We start from the raw sequence: 20,411 nt of genomic DNA on the forward strand, positions 1-20,411 counted from the left end.
TCACTTGCATCCACCAACCTTCTCTTCCTCATTCTCAATGCCATGATGAAGAGTCAAAGCACCATCAAATCCAAGCCTATGTCAACGCTTCACTTGAGTAGCATTAGACCATAGTGAATAGACTCTTTGTTCATCATCATCTCGAGGGAGTTCTTATCCCTAATCAATCCCCAATTACCATTAACAACTATGCCCTATGCTCTTATAAGTTAATCAATCCCCATTAAACTAAGCTGAATGGTGGACATCCCACACTTAAAGGTGTTTTCCAATTAATATAGGAGCCCCACCTAGGTTCAAAACTTGGTTGACTTGTCTAGCGAGGCTTGTGGGTGGTTGCACTAGGCTTAGGAGTATAGTGTCCCACTGACTCGATCTAAGTTCTCCTCGATGACAGGCAATAAGTCTATTGATTTTCTCGATTAAAAGAAAAGAAAGAAAGAAGAAAAACGAAAATAAAATAAAATAAAAAATAAAAACTATGACCTTACCATGTATAGTGTCGAGCATGGTGTGAAAGCTTCCATGCTTTAGTTAGTTGCTTATCTAACCACCATCAATTACCATAATTAACCCCCTCCACATGGTACAAATCATTTACACCAAGTGACACTTGGCTTGAGTACATGTCACTCAAACCTTACTTAAGCCACCCCAAGTCATCAAAAACCGCAATCACAAATAATAACACCCCATCAAGACACACATAGTACATATTGTTAATTTTTTACTTCTTTGTATTTTTATTTTTATTTTTACACATTGGGAAAACCTATCATAACTCAATCGTCAAACCAGTAGTGGGGACAACCATCACTGGTTGCTATCCGCTAATGCAAGTTGATTCATCATTGTTATTTAAGGAAAACCACACCACCTGGAATTCCCCGCTGGTGGTCCGTAAAGGGGCCAACTTTCACTCATGCCAAATGCTTGTGGATCTTGTGCTGTTAACTTGTTTCCTTATGTCCGAGAAAAACAAACTTTCAACTAAACAAAAACAATTTTTAAAACATATTCCAAAGCAACCTAATCTTGACTTGTATTTGTATAATTATTTTTTTCCCATATAATCATATTTCATACATTTAAAAAAAACACCAAACCAACAATTACAGTTTAACTCTATATGTTCTCCAATTATGCGTCATTCATCCAAATTCAAACGTCATATTTGGAATCCTATTGGAAACGGATTTGCCCAGATTTCAATAGATTTAGGATCCTATTACAAATGGATTGCCCAAATTTTGACATGTATCTAAAAAGTGGGTATATATAGATATCTTGATTCTTCACCATTATTATTATTAGTAATGTTGTTAAATTGTAATGTCGATGTTTCAAATTGTGAGTTTTGATTATAGAAGCCAATGAATCAATCCCGCTAAATATCACACCGCAAAGCTTCACGCGTATCTCTGCTTCCGGTCGTCTCCGGTTTTTGTCCAGTCCGCTTAACCAGCTAAAAGAGTTCCGACAGTCCAGGTACAAATGCTCTTTTTTCTCAAAACTGTAATTCTGCAGTTCCTTTATCAGTATAAATTATGCTTCAACTCGTTCAAGAAATCGTTCCATAGCTTCAATTCCCGTCTCGTGGGGTGCATTGCTTTCTGTTCACTTACAGGCTAGGTTACCAGGTCCGCGATGGCTTATTTTATTTTATTCAATCTGCAGTGATCTGAAACAATAAACTACTTGACTCGAAAAAAGCTGAAAAACTGAAAGCTGCGGTTATCTCTAACTCCAAATGACACTTCATTTGATCTGCTGCATATCATATTACCGGCATTTTTTTTTTTAAAATTGCACCTATTTTTTAAACATTAAGTCAGCCCCAAGTGGCACTATCCATAAGTAAACCTATGAATAGGTTACCTTGCCAGGTCCGCCATGATTTATGTTTTATTTTATTTTGCAGTTATCCGAAAAAAGCTTAAATTACTAAAACCTCTACGTTTTTATTGTTACTCCAAAAGACACCTCATTTGATCTGGTGCGGATCACATTATCGTCATTTTTCTTAAATTATACCTATTTTCTAAATATTAATTCAACCCCAAATGGTAGTATCTATAGGTGAATGCTGATCACTATGTCGATCGCAAGATTTGAACTGTGATTAATTGTCATATATTTTTTCATTTGTCCCAACGGTTAACCTGTGTTCAAACAATGCGTTTTCATTTGGAAAACATTGATAATGAATCCCAAAATGGTTTTATTAAGAAGGAACTTGCATATTCAATACATTTGTCAATGACATACGTGGAAGGAGCTCAAACGCAATTGGGAATACCCAATATACGGCAAAGATCTCTTGATCGGTTGGTGTTAACGTAGGACAGGCAGTGGTGAATGTCTTTCTTAGGTTCGGGACAAAAAGTAGGTTTTGTCTATCTAAGGCAGGTCAATTGCAACCAAGTTATAAATTTTATACAAAACAGCAGGCAATCTCCGTGTGTGTGTGTGTGTATATAAAGAAGCGGTTATTCATTGCATTACAAAATACCTGGTTTGAAGGCCAGGACCTTGTACAGCATATTCCAGGTAGTGTGCTACTACTATCCAAAAACTCCATAAAAAACTGTCAGTTTATCCCTGAGCTACAAATTTCTAGTCTGAACTGATTGCTTCTGTATTTTCTCCAAAACACACCAACAAAGACTTCATATTTACATAACATAACAAAAAACTAAAGACTGGATGAGACTACATTTCCTCCATGACAGAGGCGACCTGAGCTTCAGTTGCTTCTAATTCGAGCTGAGCAGGGTTGACTTTCTGGTCATCAGCAATATCATTGTTGCTCTCCTCCATCTGTTCGGCAATCTTGAACTGCTCCATGTTGCCCTTGTTTGCTCTGTTGCGGACCTCAGTGCCATTTCTTTCTGCAGCCCGCACCAGATTTTCAACTCGAAACTCAAGAATTTTGTTCGCCAACTCAAGGTGATCCAGCTTAAGCTCCAACAGACCCAATCGTTGAGAAAGTAATTCATTTTGTGCCCTGGATTCTGCCAATATCATCTTTGCATGCCAAGATATCAGAGAAATTACGAACTCGAGAGTAATTGCCATCCTGGCGAGTGTTAATCCAAGCTCCTCCTCTGCTTCCCTGAAATTGCGCTTCATAACTTTGAAATTGCACCAGACTTGATGACAGATCTGACAAATTATAGTTCTTATTGCAATTGCATTGTTTCCATACTCTCCCAAGCGATCCATAAATACTGCCGAGCCTTCCTTCCTTGCAACATTCCCACAGCATGCACCATTAATGCATGCTCTGATCACCGATACCGAATGTGCAGGAACCATTATGGAAAGATTACAATCACGGCGAATTTCAATGCAATGTACACTGACAAACTGAAATTCAATTGCAGGGAATATAATTTCACACATTCGAGCTGCTTTAGTAATCAAATCATTCCTGTTCCAACTGCCTGATGCCCCCCAACTCAACATGACGTGGACGATTCAAGTGGCCACATTGGCACGGCTCTCCAAATCCTCCAGATGCCACCACGATCTTACATTTAATATGGACCCATTGTAATGTGAGACTGGATTAAATGAAATGACCGACTCCTTGTTCTCTATTTAATGCACCTAAATATCAAGGTCATATTCAATTGATTTTGAATCATCAGGGAATGGCCTTTGTTATTAGATCTCCATCATCGATCCTTAGAGCTACTTGTTCGAACTTCTAAATGCACTCTTTGTGTAATATTCCTAATGGAAGATTTGCAGTGATAACAAAGACAAGTAATAAAATTCACAATAAAATTTTATTCAGTAATGAACACATGAACAAAAATTTCTCATCAAACACCCAACTGGCTCATTTTTCATTAAACAAATATGCTGGAGTACAATAGAAGTTGGATGAGGTGCACCTGGGCTTGCACAAGGCAAGCTACAAGCCTCAGGTGATCAATACAAAAGTGCCCAGCTGCTGTGAATTTGCTGCTCCCCAGAGAACTGCGTTGTCCCCTCAAATCTGCACGGCAAGAGCTAACGAGCCTACCATAGGGCATTAAATGCCCGCTTACATGCGCCCTTGATAGCCCGATAACACACCGACATCGCGCGCGTGTGTGTTATCGGGCTATCGAGGGCGCATGTAAGCGGGCATTTAATGCCCTATGGTAGGCTCGTTAGCTCTTGCCAAATCTGCACTGCTCGTTGACTTCAAGCTCTGATTTACCCCCTCAAAACAACCCAGAAATTTCTGCAATTTTGGGGATGTACTCCTCTCCAAAAACCTAGAAAAACCCAGAAAAACCCAAAAAGGGTTTTCCTTGGTTTTGACATGCCAATTTTGACCCCTTGGGGATTGCCCTCCTCCAATACTGGAAATCAATGCGCTGCTGTAGCTCGCTGCCACAATGCCAGGAAACCTCCCCAAATCAGCTTCCCAACAATTTCTCCACAACCCAGCTCCTCAATCCTCTGGTTAAGCTTCCTTTCAAGTGACCCCCACTAGTAACTGCGTAGTCCTAGGTGAGGATGACGCAGTCCCTTTGACTAACAACTCGATCTGAGTATTTGGCTTGCCTTCTTGCTGTAATTTCTCATTTCTGAAGGGGAAACTCGATGAGAATACCTCCAACAACCTTCACATCCGAATTTCCTGCCTCTACTGCTCCACCCAACACACGTCTCTCCCATTGCGTCCCTGCTGCTCCCAAAACTGCATCCTTGCTGGCCAAGGCAACCTACTCCTCTGCGGGGTGATCTTCTCTCTGTCTCCAATGGCAAAGAAAGCCCTCCTAGGGTGGCACTCGAAGTCCACCGAAGAGACGGATGAGCTTCACTCCTTGGGAATCTCTTGTGCTGAACAACACTTGTAGCTTAGCTAAACAGCCAAAGCAACAATGAATTCTCAAATCATCAAAAGGCCCCAAATGCTACTCACTTCCTTCTATTTATGCTTTCTCCCTTGGGCCCCACGCGGGTCCCATCAAATATTTCGATCCCCCACTTAGGAAAATTGAGCTGCCTCCAAGGGGTGTGTATTTTGGGTGGGTGAGTGGCCCACACAATCCACTAAAAAGCACATCGACCCCCTTTCTCCTAAGTTCTTCTATAAAAAAAATGATAAAATTGGCAACTAGGCCAAACTCCATGTGAGTCATCTCATTTATGGCCGCTGATATTTTTCTTGGATCCTTCTTATCGAAAGGTGTAGGATTGATCTAAAGATCATCCGATTCCGATAAGTATTCATGGAGTTATGAATTTATTTGTGTTATAAGACAATTCATCAAGGTCAGCCAACAACCAAATAAACCCCACACGTGCTCAACGTTTTAGTATAAAAGGAGATGACTTGAGAGTCATTTCACACACAACTTCTCTTTTGATTTCTCTCCACTTGTCTTGGGTTTTAGTGTGAGAGAAATCTAGGAGGAAGTAGCCCTAATGCAGTCCTAAGGAGGATGCCCTAACGCAGTCCTAAGGAGGATGATCTAGCTCTCAACGCAGTTATGGAGGAGAGATCTAAATGTTGTCCTAAAGGGATCATGACACCTAGCCGCAGTCAAGGAAGTCTATCTACGCTGCTGTCTAAGGAAGACCCACACACACAATCCCTAACCGCAGTCAAGGAGGGTTAGGTGCCCTAGATAATGAGTGATGACTCAACCATCCCATACGCTGTCCTAACCAGGCTGCCTAAAGTCTACTACAATTAGATTAAGAAGGCTGAGGAGATTCTGGACAACGTGATATTAAGGAGGTCGAGCAATGGATGTATTTGAGGATTGTTCTCTCATGTAACAGGTCGAGTAAAGGGATGACTAGGCTGCAGCTAAGGCAACATTCCAGCGAGGGTTTGAAGGACTGTCTCAAGGCCATTTCAGGTAACCGTATTATTGGAAGGAGGGCCGTGAAGTTTTGCTAGAGGGCCGAGGCTAGAAGAGACTGTTTAGAGGTGGGCAACCCTTAACTAGGTTGCTGCAAATATATGGAAGCTTGCTGTGAAGGCAGGCCGTGGCCTTGTAAGGACTAGAACCGCCCAAGATTATTGTGAAGGGTCACATCCCCACAACGAAGGGCAGCCGCATCACCTTAGAGCAAATCTGGGTAGAAAAGAAGACTGGCAAAGGGATTGTGATATGCCCTAGCCAGGCCTAGTTTGCAGCAAACTAGTCAGACCTCAAAACAGTGAATTAAGGTATGTTGTCTATGACACTTCTTATACGTGTTGGATCCTAGGTGAGGATCATTTTGGACCAGATTGTTGGGCAGTCAGTGGAGGCCAAATTGGTGACTGTTCATAATAGCATGATACATGGGACATCAGGAACAACAACGGTGTCTGTTGGAGGAAGGTAAATGGGATAGCTAGGTAATAGATCTTGGTGCAACAAGCTATCTTAGGAGAAGCTGTCACCAATGGTGGGACAACAATGCTAGCAGCCATGACAACATGATAGTAGCAATGTCACAATGATGGCTTGGTTCAGCAGTCCTAAACATTGGAACAACATGTGTGACAGCAAGGTACAACGGTGCTAAGCATTGGGATAAGTAGTGTGACAACATGGTGCAACAATGGCACATGAGACAACAACCACACGATGCAGTACAGTGATGGGTACAGTCATGCTTAGGGAAGCATGATGAGATGCAACATAGTGATGATGGGTGCAACCTGGTGCAGCACGGTGAGGTGCATCATGATGACGAGGTGCAACACAATGATAGGTGAAGGAGTCACCTTGGAGAATCAGTGGAAGCAACATGTCTTCAACTGATCTCTTGTATCATCTTCTTAGAGATGATCTATGCTCTTATCTAGATAAGTCAAAATGTTGACTTCTGTTGTAAATGTACTATCTCTTTCTCTCTCTCTCTCTCTCTGTTGAACTATTGAAGAACATATAAGAAGAATTGATCAAGGGTTTCCCCACATTGGTGTTTGTCACTGGCTAGCGCCACATCTTGTGTCCTCTTGTTTTGGCTTGTCTTCTGTGATTTATGTTTATGTTCTATCTGCAGTTTACTTTAATGCTGATGTGATTGCTAATCTGGAAAAGATATTGAGCTAACTGTGAAAATTGAAATAAATTGCTCTAAGCATAGAACATACCTAAAATTTACATGGTATCAGAGCTTAGGTGAAGACAAAGCCCAATCAAGAGTGAAAGAGTAATCACCGAAGACAATTGGGAAAGGACAAAAGGATCACTGGATTCCTCATCCCTCTTCAAATTCACCAAGGGTGAAGTTGAAGCAGAGAATATTATCAGGATGGCGCAGTGGAAGTTTTTGATGGCCTTTAGATCATTTCAATGGGAAGTCTAGATCTAAGGGTGGGAGGAAAGGCATATGCCTTGGTTATAAGTAGTCCGGCCATTATGCGAAGGAGTGTCCGAATGGTAGGGACACATCACTTGATGATGATAACAATCATTCCAGGGACATCTTCAATGATTAGAGGAATGATTGGTAATACAGGTCATCAAGGGAACAACCGACTCTTCAAAGAAAGCAAGGAACCCCAGGGATGAAGAATCAAGTGTTGTTTCTAATAAGATAAAGAAGCGTTATCTTATATTGGCCCTCTCCTAAAGACTCTTTGGGAATCTGGCTTATTGGTTGTAGTGCTTCAAGGCACTTCATCGAATAGGGGGGTGATCTCTCTAATTTAGTAGAGATGGAAAACAATCGTGGGATTATACTTGGAGCCGATGCCTCCTGTCCCGGAAAGGGTGTAGGAAATGTTACCCCTCAATTGAATGAGAGTCACTCGATTCATTTACAAAAATCTCTTTTGTGTACCTGATCGCAAGAAGAACCTGGTGACCATTTCGGAAATGGAAGTCAAAGGTTTCAGGGTGGCATTCATCGATGGAAAGGTACGTATTTGAAAATGCAATTTTTCAAAGATGCTTTTGAGTTCAAGGTTGTATCAAGTTGCAAGAAGTCCATTGGGGACCATGTCAGTTGTCACATCTCATCTATAGCACTGAAGGTCTACTTATTATGGGACCCTACCCGATGTGAGTCAGATGGTGACAGGGATGCCTGAATTCAAGAAGAGCATGAAGGTACATGTCTGAGATGTACCGAAGGAAAATCTTACAAGGGGACCATTCCCCTCATGTAGCAGGTCCACAGGTTTGGAACAACCTGAGGGGTTTGAGATTCATGATCGGGAATCTCATGTGTGCAAGTGGAAGAAAGCCCTCTATGGCTTGAAGCAAAACACCCCGGGCTTAGTATGAGAGGATTGATAGCTGTCTGATGAAGCTGAGATTCACTAGGAGTGAAGCTGATCCAAACCATTGCTTGAAGGTTGTGGATGATAGACCTCTCATACCGACACCTTCTGAGGACGACCTCTTTTTGACAGGTGCAGACCCTCTCATTTGCAAAAGTAAGAGGGAGTTGGATTCCTGATTGGGAATGGTGAATTGCAAGCCCGTGACTACCTCCATGGAGTTTAACTTTAAGAAGTTATGTGGTAGTGATGGTGAACCAGATTTGGGAAATGCCTCTGAGTTTCATAAACTCATTCACGTTGATGTACTTGGTGAACTTCCGTCCGGACATATGATTTGCAGTTAGTATGATGAGCTCATATATGGTCGAGCCTCACTGGATTGGTGCCAAGAATCTTTTGAGACATCTTTAGGGCACAATTTCTCATGGATTGAGATACACTACCGGAAATGTGACGCTGAATGATTATTCGAATGTTGATTGGGCAGGCAGTGTGGAGGATCGCAAGAGCACTTCCGAGTGCTAGTTCTCTTTGGGTTTTGTTTGATATCCTGGATGAGAAGGAAGTAGAAGTCGGTTGCTATAAGCACCGCTGAGATCGAATATGTAGCTACGAGTATGATCTCATGTGAAGCTACCTGGTTGTGGAAGCTCTTCAGCGAGCTGTTTGTACACATGATGGATACCACCAGGATCCTCTGTGTCAACTGGGGGGGGATTCGATTATTGAGGAATCCCGTATTCTATGATTGCTCCAACACATAGACATCAGGTACTACCTTATCTGGGATATGGTACATCGATGAGCGAGAATGCTCTATCACATTGAGATTGATGTACAGGTCGCAAACATTCTATCAAAGCCTCGAGGAAAGGTCAAATTTGTGACTTTCCCAAACGACTTGGAGTCGTTCATAGACCTTCTTATAAGGGTCCTGCATGATGCATGCATTGAGCTCTGGGAGCTCTGGCGAGCTTGGGGTACTTCTTGGAGCAACAAGCGACCATAGGGCGACTCACCCTCCTCTAATGGTGCACTGTGTACAGGGTGAATGGCTCAACCTTCCCCTGTGATACCTCGAGGCGACTTAGGGACATGATGAATGGTTCTCTTGTTGAGGCATCCTACCCATGCAGTCTGGGACTCATGGGAAGTACCTCTCATCTGGCCAATGAGCAGGGAAATGGGGTTAGGGACCATAGTAGTACTATTGATGGACGCATCGTTGTATCTACTGTACTCCCTATGCTAGGATGACCTCCATTGATCTAGGATCAATGAAACTGATTTGGGATCAGTATGAGTGGTTTGAGACACTCTCTTGTGATATTGATCTGGGATTAATAAAATTGACTTTGGGTCAGTAGACAATGGTATGAGACATTCTCGATCAATTCTTCTTCATCATGATTCAACAGAGTAGAGTAGAGCTCAACAGAGCAGAGCAGAGCAAAACAGTGTAGGGCACTGATGGCAGAGATAGTACTATCAGACATATGGATCAGCAGATGGAGTTCTCCCTAGTTGAGAGGGAGTGTTAAAATTGGTAACTAGGGCCAAACTCCATGTGGGTCATCTCATATATGGTAGCTGATATTTTTCTTGGATCCCTCTCATCGAGAGGTGTAGGATTGATCTAAAGATCATTTGATTTCGATAAGTATTCATGGATTTATGAATTTATTTGTGTTATAAGACAATTCGTATAGGTCGGCCAACAACCAAATAAACCCCACATATGCTCAACGTTTTAGTATAAAAGGAGATGACTTGAGAGTCATTTCACACACAACTTCTCTCTTGATTTCTCTCCACTTGTCTTGGGTTTTAGTGTGAGAGAAATCTAGGAGGAAGTAGCCCTAACGCAGTCCTAAGGAGGATGATCTAGCTCTCAAAGCAGTCATGGAGGAGAGATCTAAATGTTGTCCTAAAGGTATCATGATACCTAGCCGCAGTAAAGGAAGTCTATCTACGCTGCTGTCTAAGGAAGACCCACACACAATCCCTAACTGTAGTCAAGGAGGGTTAGGTGCCCTAGGTAATGAGTGATGACTCAACCATCCCATACGCTATCCTAACCAGGCTATCTAAAGCCTATCGCAATCAGATTAAGAAGGCCGAGGAGATTCTGGACAGCGTGATATTAAGGAGGTCGAGCAATGGATGTATTTGAGGGCTGTTCTCTCATGTAACAGGTCGAGTAAAGGGATGACTAGGCCGCAGCTAAGGGAACATTCCAGCGAGGGTTTGAAGCAATGTGGAAAAAGTCGAAGTCGGGATTAATTCGGCAAGGGAGGGTTTGAAGCAATGTGGAAAAAGTCGAAGTCGGGATTAATTCGGCAAGGGTCCAAAAGTTGAAAAACTCCCTAAAGTCGGGAGTTTTTTGAAAAAGTCTGCAAAATTAAAAAAAACACAAAAATATTCATTTTTAATTTTTTTTTAACATGTAGAGTATCCACAACATCAAATAAATGCATTTTCACATAAACATGTAAAGAAAGCTAATATATAATATGTATATGAAGTCTAGTGCTACATCACATATCAAAATAGTGAATCAACTCCCGAATCTTGAGTCTTGTCTGAGTCTCAACTCTCAAGACAACAGAGTTTTTGGGTTGACTCTCGATAAAATCGAGCATATAACGAATAAATCGTGATTTTTTCGTTTTTGAAAAAGTCTGCCAAAAATCGGAGGATTAAATCGTTTTGTTGAAAAAATCGCAATTTGAGGATTTAATTTCGATTTTTTGCAGACATTTTCCACACTGGAACTTTGAAGGACTGTCTTAAGGCCATTTCAGGTAACCGTATTATTGGAAGGAGGGTCGTGAAGCTTTGCTAGAGGGCCGAGGCTAGAAGAGGCTATTTAGAGGTGGGAAAACGCTTAACTAGGTTGTTGCAAATATATGGAAGCTTGCTGTGAGGGCAGGCCGTGGACCTTGTAAGGACTAGAACCACCCAGTATTATTGTGAAAGGTCACATCCCCACAACGAAGGGCTGCCGCATCACCTTAGAGCAAATTTGGGCAGAAAAGAACGCTGGCAAAGGGACTGTGATATGCCCTAACTAGGCCTAGTTTGCAGCAAACTAATCAGACCTCAAAACAGTGTGTTAAGATATGTTGTCTATGACACTTCTTGTAGGTGTTGGATCCTAGGTGAGGATCATTTTGGACTAGATTGTTGGGCAGTCAGTGGAGGCCAAATTGGTGGTTATTCATAATGGTATGATACATGGGACAACAGCAACAACAATGGTGCTTGTTGGAGCAAGGTAAATGGGATAGCTAGGTAATATAGCTTGGTACAACAAGCTATCTTAGGAGCAACTGTCACTAACAATGGGACAACAATGCTAGCAGCAATGTCACAATGATGGCTTGGTTCAACAGTGCTAAACATTGGAACAACATGTGTGACAACAAGGTACAACGGTGCTAAACATTGGGATAAGCAGTGTGACAACATGGTGCAACAATGGCACAAGAGACAACAAGCACACAATGCAGTGCAATGATGGGTACAATCATGATTAGTGAAGCATGATGAGATGCAACATAGTGGTGATGGGTGCAACATGGTGCAGCACAGTGAGGTGCAGCATGATGACGAGGTGCAACACAACGATAGGTGAAGGAGTCACCTTGGAGAATTAGTTGAAGCCACATGTCTTCAATTTATCTCCTGTATCATATTCTTAGAGATGATCTATGATCTTATCTAGATAAGTCAAAGTGTTGACTTATGTTGTAAATGTACTATCTCTTTCTCTCTCTCTCTGTGCTGAACTATTGAAGAACATATAAGAAGAATTGATCAAGGGTTTCCCCACATTGGGGTTTGTCCTTGGCTAGCGCCACATCTTGTGTCCTCTTGTCTTTTGCGATTTATGTTTATATTCTATCTGCAGTTTACTTTAATGCTGATGTGATTGCTAATCTGAAAAAGATATTGAGCTAACTGTGAAAATTGAAATAAATTGCTCTAAGCATAGAACATACCTAAAATTTACATGGTATTAGAGTTTAGGTGAAGACAAAGCCAAGCAAGAGTGAAAGAGCAATCACTGAAGACTGTTGGGAAAGGACAAAAGGATCATTGGGTTCCTCATCCCTCTTCAAATTCACCAATGGTGAAGTCGAAGCAGAGAATATTATCAGAATGGCGTAGCAGAAGTTTCTGATGGCCTTCAGATCACTTCAATGGGAAGTCCAGATCTAAGGGTGGAAGGAAAGGCAAATGCCTTGGGTATAATAAGTCCAACCATTATGCGAAGAATTGTCCGAATGGTAGGGACACATCACTTGATGATGATAACAATCATTCTAGGGACATCTTCAATGATCAGAGGAATGACTGGTAATGCAGGTCATCAAGGGAACGACCGACTCTTCAAAGAAAGCAAGGAACCCCAGGTATGAAGAATCAAGTGTTGTTTCTAATAAGATAAAGAAGCGTTATCTTATATTGGCCCTCTCCTTCAGACTCTTTGGGAATCTGGCTTATTGATTGTAGTGCTTCAAGGCACTTCATCGGATAGGAGGGTGCTCTCTCTAATTTAGTAGAGATGGAAAACAATCGTGGGATTATACTTGGAGCCGATGCCACCTATCCTGGAAAGGGTGTAGGGAATGTTACCCCTCAATTGAATGAGAGTAACTCGATTCATTTACAAGAATATCTTTTGTGTACCTGATCGCAAGAAGAACTTGGTGACCATTTCGGAAATGGAAGTCAAAGGTTTCAGGGTGGCATTCATCGATGGAAAGGTACGTATTTGAAAATGCAATTTTCAAAGATGCTTTTGAGTTCAGGGTTGTATCAAGTTGCAAGAAGTCCATTGGGGACCATGTCAGTTGTCACATCTCATCTATTGCACCGAAGGTCTACTTATTATGGGACCCTACCCGATGTGAGTCAAATGGTGACAAGGATCCCTGAATTCAAGAAGAGCATGAAGGTACATGTCTGAGATGTACTGAAGGAAAATCTTACAAGGGGACCATTCCTCTCATGTAGCAAGTCCATAGGTTTGGAACAACCCGAGGGGTTTGAGATTCATGATCGGGGATCTCATGTGTGCAGGTGGAAGAAAGCCCTCTATGGCAAAACACTCCAGGCTTAGTATGAGAGGATTGATAGCTGTCTGATGAAGCTGAGGCTCACTAGGAGTGAAGCTGATCCAAACCATTGCTTGAAGGTTGTGAATGATAGACCTCTCATAGCGACACCTTTTGAGGACGACCTCTTTTTGACAGGTGCAGACCCTCTCATTTGCAAAAGTAAGAGGGAGTTGGATTCCTGATTGGGAATGGTGAACTGGAAGCCCGTGACTACCTCGATGGAGCTTAACTTTAAGAAGTTATGTGGTAGTGATGGCGAACCAGATTTGGGAAATGCCTCTAAGTTTCATAAACTCATTCATGTTGATGTTCTTGGTGAACTTCCCTCCGGACATATGATTTGCAGTTAGTATGATGAGCTCATATATGGTTGAGCCTCATTGGATTGGTGCCAAGAATCTTCTGAGATATCTTTAGGGAACAATCTCTCATGGATTGAGATACACTGCCGGAAATGTGAAGCTGAATGATTATTCGAATGTTGATTGGGCAGGCAGTGTGGAGGATCGCAAGAGCACTTCCGAGTGCTGGTTCTCTTTGGGTTCTGTTCGATATCTTGGATGAGCAGGAAGCAGAAGTCGGTTGCTATAAGCACCACTGAGACCGAATACATAGCTACGAGTATGATCTCGTGTGAAGCTACCTGGTTGTGGAAGCTCTTCAGCGAGCTGTTTGTACACATGATGGATACCACCGGGATCCTTTGTGTCAACTGGGGGGGATTTGATTATTGAGGAATCCCATGTTCTATGATTGCTTCAACATATAGACATCAGGTACTACCTTATCTGGGATATGGTACGTTGATGAGCGAGGATGCTTTATCGTATTGAGACTGATGTACAGGTCGCAAACATTCTATCAAAGCCCCGAGGAAAGGTCAAATTTGTGACTTTCCTGAACGACTTGGAGTCGTTGAGAGACCTTCTTATAAGGGTCCTGCATGATGCATGCATTGAGCTTTGGGAGCTCTGGTGGGCTTGGGGTACTTCTTGGAGCAACAAGCGACCATAGGGCGACTTACCCTCCCCTAATGGTGCACTGTGTATAGGGTGAATGGCTCAGCCTTCCCCTATGATACCCCGAGGTGACTTAGGGACATGATGAATGGTTCTCCTATTGAGGCATCCTACCCATGCAGTCTGGGACTCTTGGGAAGTACATCTCATCTAGCCAATGAGCAGGGAAATGGGGTTAGGGACCATAGTAGTACTATCGATGGACGCATCGTTGTATCTGCCGTACTCCCTATGCTAGGATAACCTCCATTGATCTGGGGTCAATGAAACTGATTTGGGATCAGTATGAGTGGTTTGAGACACTCTCTTGTGATATTGATCTGGGATTACTAAAATTGACTTTGGGTCAGTAGAGAATGGTATGAGACATTCTCGATCAATTCTTCTTCATCATGATTCAGTAGAGCAGAGCAGAGCTCAACGAAGCAGAGCTTAGCAGAGCAAAGCATAGCAAAACAATGCAGGGCACTGATGGTAGAGATAGTACTGTCAGACATATGGATCAACAGATGGAGTTCTCCCTAGTTGAGAGGGAGTGTTAAAATTGGTAACTAGGGCCAAACTCCATGTGGGTCATCTCATTTATGGTAGCTGATATTTTTCTTGGATCCCTCTCATCGAGAGGTGTAGGATTGATCTAAAGATCATCTGATCCTGATAAGTATTCATGGAATTATGAATTTATTTGTGTTATAAGACAATTCGTAAAAGTCGGCCAACAACCAAATAAACCCAACATGTGCTCAATGTTTTAGTATAAAAGGAGATGATTTGAGAGTCATTTCACACACAACTTCTCTCTTGATTTCTCTCCACTTGTCTTGGGTTTTAGTGTGAGTAAAATCTAGAGGAAGTAGCCCTAATGCAGTCCTAAGGAGGATGCCCTAACGCAGTCCTAAGGAGGATGATCTAGCTCTCAACGCAGTTATGAAGGAGAGATCTAAATGTTGCCCTAAAGGTATCATGACACCTAGCCGCAGTAAAGGAAGTCTATCTACGCCGCTGTCTAAGGAAGACCCACACACACAATCCCTAATTGCAGTCAATGAGGGTTAGGTGCCCTAGGTAATGAGTGATGACTCAGCCATCCCATATGTTGTCCTAACCAGGTTGTCTAAAGCCTATCGCAATTAGATTAAGAAGGTCGAGGAGATTCTTGACAACGTGATATTAAGGAGGTTGAGCAATGGATGTATTTGAGGACTGTTCTTTCGTGTAACAGGCCGAGTAAAGGGATGACTAGGCCGCAGCTAAGGGAACATTCCAGCGAGGGTTTGAAGGACTGTCTTAAGGCCATTTCAGGTAACCGTATTATTGGAAGGAGGGTCATGAAGCTTTGCTAGAGGGCCGAGGCTAGAAGAGACTGTTTAGAGGTGGGCAAACCCTTAACCAGGTTGCTGCAAATCTATGGAAGCTTGCTGTGAGGGCAGGTCGTGGACCTTGTAAGGACTAGAACCGCCCAGGATTATTGTGAAGGGTCACATCCCCACAAGGAAGGGCAGCTGCATCACCTTGGAGCAAATCTGGGCAGAAAAGAAGGCTGGCAAAGGGACTGTGATATGCCCTAACCAGGCCTAGTTTGCAGCAAACTAATCAGACCTCAAAACAGTGAGTTAAGGTATGTTGTCTATGACACTTCTTGTAGGTGTTGGATCCTAGATGAGGATCAATTTGGACCAGATTGTTGGGCAGTCAGTGGAGGCCAAATTGGTGGCTGTTCATAATGGTATGATACATGGGACAACAACAACAACAAGGGTGCCTGTTGGAGCAAGGTAAATGGGATAGCTAGGTAATAGAGCTTGGTGCAGCAAGCTATCTTAGGAGCAGCTGTCACTAACAATGGGACAACAATGCTAGTAGCCATGACAGCATGATAGCAGCAATGTCACAATGATGGCTTGGTTCAACAGTGCTAAACATTGGAACAACATGTGTGACAACAAGGTACAACAGTGCTAAACATTGGGATAAGCAGTGTGACAACATGGTGCAGCAATGGCACATGAGACAACAAGCACACGATGCAGTACAATGATGGGTACAATCATGATTAGTGAAGCATGATGAGATGCAACATAGTGATGATGGGTGCAACATGGTGCAACACAGTGAGGTGCAGCATGATGACGAGGTGCAACACAACGATAGGTGAAGGAGTCACCTTGGAGAATCAGTTGAAGCAATGTGTCTTCAATTGATCTCCTGTATCATATTCTTAGAGATGATCTATGATCTTATCTAGATAAGTCAAAGTGTTGACTTCTGTTGTAAATGTACTATCTCTTTCTCTCTCTCTCTACTAAACTATTGAAGAACATATAAGAAGAATTGATCAAGGGTTTCCCCACATTGGGGTGTCCTTGGCTAGCGCCACATCTTGTGTCCTCTTGTCTTGGCTTGTCTTCTGCGATTTATGTTTATGTTCTATCTGCAGTTTACTGTAATGCTGATGTGATTGCTAATTTGGAAAAGATATTGAGCTAACTGTGAAAATTGAAATAAATTGCTCTAAGCATAGAACATACCTAAAATTTACATGGTATTAGAGTTTAGGTGAAGACAAAACCCAAGCAAGAGTGAAAGAGCAATCACCGAAGATAGTTGGGAAAGGACAAAGGATCATTGGATTCCTCATCCCTCTTCAAATTCACCAAGGGTGAAGTCGAAGCAGAGAATATTATCAGAATGGCGTAGCGGAAGTTTCTGATGGCCTTCATATCACTTCAATGGGAAGTCCAGATCTAAGGGTGGAAGGAAAGGCAAATGCCTTGGTTATAATAAGTCTGATCATTATGCGAAGAATTTTCCGAATGGTAGGGACACATCACTTGATGATGATAACAATCATTCTAGGGACATCTTCAATGATTAGAGGAATGACTGGTAATGCAGGTCATCAAGGGAACGACCGACTCTTCAAAGAAAGCAAGGAACCCCGGGTATGAAGAATCAAGTGTTGTCTCTAATAAGATAAAGAAGCGTTATCTTATATTGGCCCTCTCCTTCAGACTCTTTGGGAATCTGGCTTATTGATTGTAGTGCTTCAAGGCACTTCATCGGATAGGAGGGTGCTCTGTCCAATTTAGTAGAGATGGAAAACAATCGTGGGATTCTACTTGGAGCCCGTGCTACCTATCCTGGAAAGGGTGTAGGAAATGTTACCCCTCAATTGAATGAGAGTAACTCGATTCATTTACAAGAATATCTTTTGTGTACCTGATCGCAAGAAGAACTTGGTGACCATTTCGGTAATGGAAGTCAAAGGTTTCAGGGTGGCATTCATTGATGGAAAGGTATGTATTTGAAAGTGCAATTTTCAAAGATGCTTTTGAGTTCAGGGTTGTATCAAGTTGCAGGAAGTCCATTGGGGACCATGTCAGTTGTCACATCTCATCTATTGCACCGAAGGTCTACTTATTATGTGATCCTACCCGATGTGAGTCAAATGGTGACAAAGATGCCTGAATTCAAGAAGAGCATGAAGGTACATGTCTGAGATGTACTGAAGGAAAATCTTACAAGGGGACCATTCCTCTCATGTAGCAGGTCCATAGGTTTGGAACAACCCGAGGGGTTTGAGATTCATGATTGGGAATCTCATGTGTGCAGGTGGAAGAAAGCCCTCTATGGCTTGAAGCAGAGCACCTCGGGCTTAGTATGAGAGGATTGATAGCTGTCTTATGAAGCTGAGATTCACTAGGAGTGAAGCTGATCCAAATCATTGCTTGAAGGTTGTGGATGATAGACCTCTCATAACGACACCTTCTAAGGACGACCTCTTTCTGTTAGGTGCAGACCCTCTCATTTGCAAAAGTAAGTGGGAGTTGGATTCCGGATTGGGAATGGTGAACTGCAAGCCGGTGACTTCCTCGATGGAGCTTAACTTTCAGAAGTTATGTGGTAGTGATGCTGGACCAGATTTGGGAAATGCCTCTGAGTTTCATAAACTCATTCATGTTGATGTTCTTGGTGAACGTCCGTCCAGACATATGATTTGTAGTTAGTATGATGAGCTCATATATGGTTGAGCCTCATTGGATTGGTGCCAAGAATCTTTTGAGGTATATGTAGGGCACAATCTCTCAACGATTGAGATACACGGTCGGAAATGTGAAGCTGAATGATTATTTGAATGCTGACTGGGCAGGCAGTGTGGAGGATCGCAAGAGCGCTTCCGAGTGCTGGTTCTCTTTGGGTTCTGTTTGATATCCTGGATGAGCAGGAAGCAGAAGTTGGTTGCTATAAGCATTGCTGAGACCGAATACATAGCTACGAGTATGATCTCATGTGAAGCTACCTGGTTGTGGAAGCTCTTCAACGAGCTGTTTGTACACATGATGGATACCACCGGGATCCTCTGTGTCAACCAGGGGGGATTTGATTGTTGAGGAATCCCGTATTCTATGATTGCTCTAGCATATAGACACCAGATACTACCTTATCTGGGATATGGTACGTCGATGAGCGAGTAGGCTCTATCGCATTGAGACTGATGTATAGGTCGCAGACATTTTGTCAAAGCCTCGGGGAAAGGTCAAATTTGTGACTTTCTTGAACGACTTGGAGTCGTTGAGAGACCTTCTTATAAGGGTCCTGCATGATGCATGCATTGAGCTCTGGGAGCTCTGGGGGCTTGGGGTACTGCTTGGAGCAACAAGCGACCATAGGGCGACTCACCCTCCCCTAATGGTGCGCTGTGTATAGTGTGAATGGCTCAGCCTTCCCTTGTGATACCCCAAGGCGACTTAGGGACAGGATGAATGGTTCTCCTGTCGAGGCATCCTACCCATGCAGTCTGGGACTCATGGGAAGTACCTCTCATCTGGCCAATGAGCAGGGAAATGGGGTTAGGAACCATAGTAGTACTATAGATGGACGCATCGTTGTATCTACCGTACTCCCTATGCTAGGATGACCTCCATTGATCCAGGATCAGTATGAGTTGTTTGAGACACTCTCTTGTGATATTGATCTAGGATCAATAAAATTGATTTCAGGTCAGTAGAGAATGGTATGAGACATTCTCGATCAATTCTTCTTCTTCATGGTTCAGTAGAGCAGAGCAGAGATCAACAAAGCAGAGCTTAGCAGAGCAGAACTATGCAGGGCACTGATGGCAGAGATAGTACATTCAAACATATGGATCAGCAGATGGAGTTCTCCCTAGTTGAGAGGGAGTGTTAAAATTGGCAACTAGGGCCAAACTCCATGTGGGTCATCTCATTTATGGCAGTTGATATTTTTCTTGCATCCCTCTCATCGAGAGGTGTAGGATTGATCTAAAGATCATCCGATTTCGAAAAGTATTCATGGAGTTATGAATTTATTTGTGTTATAAGACAATTCTTCAAGGTCGGCCAACAACCAAATAAACCCCACATGTGCTCAACGTTTTAGTATAAAAGGAGATGACTTGAGAGTCATTTCACACACAACTTCTCTCTTGATTTCTCTCCACTTGTCTTGGGTTTTAGTGTGAGAGAAATCTAGGAGGAAGTAGCCCTAACGCAGTCCTAATGAGGATGATCTAGCTCTCAACTCAGTTATGGAGGAGAGATCTAAACGCTGTCCTAAAGGGATCACGACACCTAGCCGCAGTCAAGGAAGTCTATCTACGCTGTTGTCTAAGGAAGACCCACACACACAATCCCTAACTGCAGTCAAGGAGGGTAGGGTGCCCTAGATAATGAGTGATGACTTAACCATCCCATACGTTGTCCTAACCAGGATGTCTAAAGCCTACCGCAATCAGATTAAGAAGGGCGAGGAGATTTTGGACAACATGATATTAAGGAGGTCGAGCAATGGATGTATTTGAGGACTGTTCTCTCGTGTAACAGGCCGAGTAAAGGGATGACTAGGCCGCAGCTAAGGCAACATTCCAGCAAGGGTTTGAAGGACTGTCTCAAGGCCATTTCAGGTAACCGTATTATTGGAAGGAGGGCCATGAAGCTTTGTTAGAGGGCCGAGGCTAGAAGAGACTATTTAGAGGTGGGCAAACCCTTAACCAGGTTGCTGCAAATC

General features: G+C 42.8%; 1 protein-coding gene across 2 annotated transcripts in view; it reads left to right on the forward strand.

Annotated features, from left to right (window-relative positions):
* The first annotated feature begins 1,299 nt into the window (after positions 1 to 1,299).
* Positions 1,300 to 20,411, forward strand: part of LOC149193133 (alpha-taxilin-like protein) — a 416,017-nt gene continuing 396,905 nt past the window's right edge. For both annotated transcript variants that reach the window (XM_089404796.1, XM_089404795.1), the window contains exon 1: positions 1,300 to 1,488. The gene's annotated coding sequence lies outside the window, so the exon portion shown is untranslated. The remainder of the gene's footprint in view (positions 1,489 to 20,411) is intronic.

The sequence above is a fragment of the Pinus tabuliformis genome, chromosome 2_2 (genome assembly GCF_031772625.1).
Source record: "Pinus tabuliformis cultivar Carrire ecotype Pingquan chromosome 2_2, CPIR1, whole genome shotgun sequence".
Lineage (NCBI taxonomy): Eukaryota > Viridiplantae > Streptophyta > Pinopsida > Pinales > Pinaceae > Pinus > Pinus tabuliformis.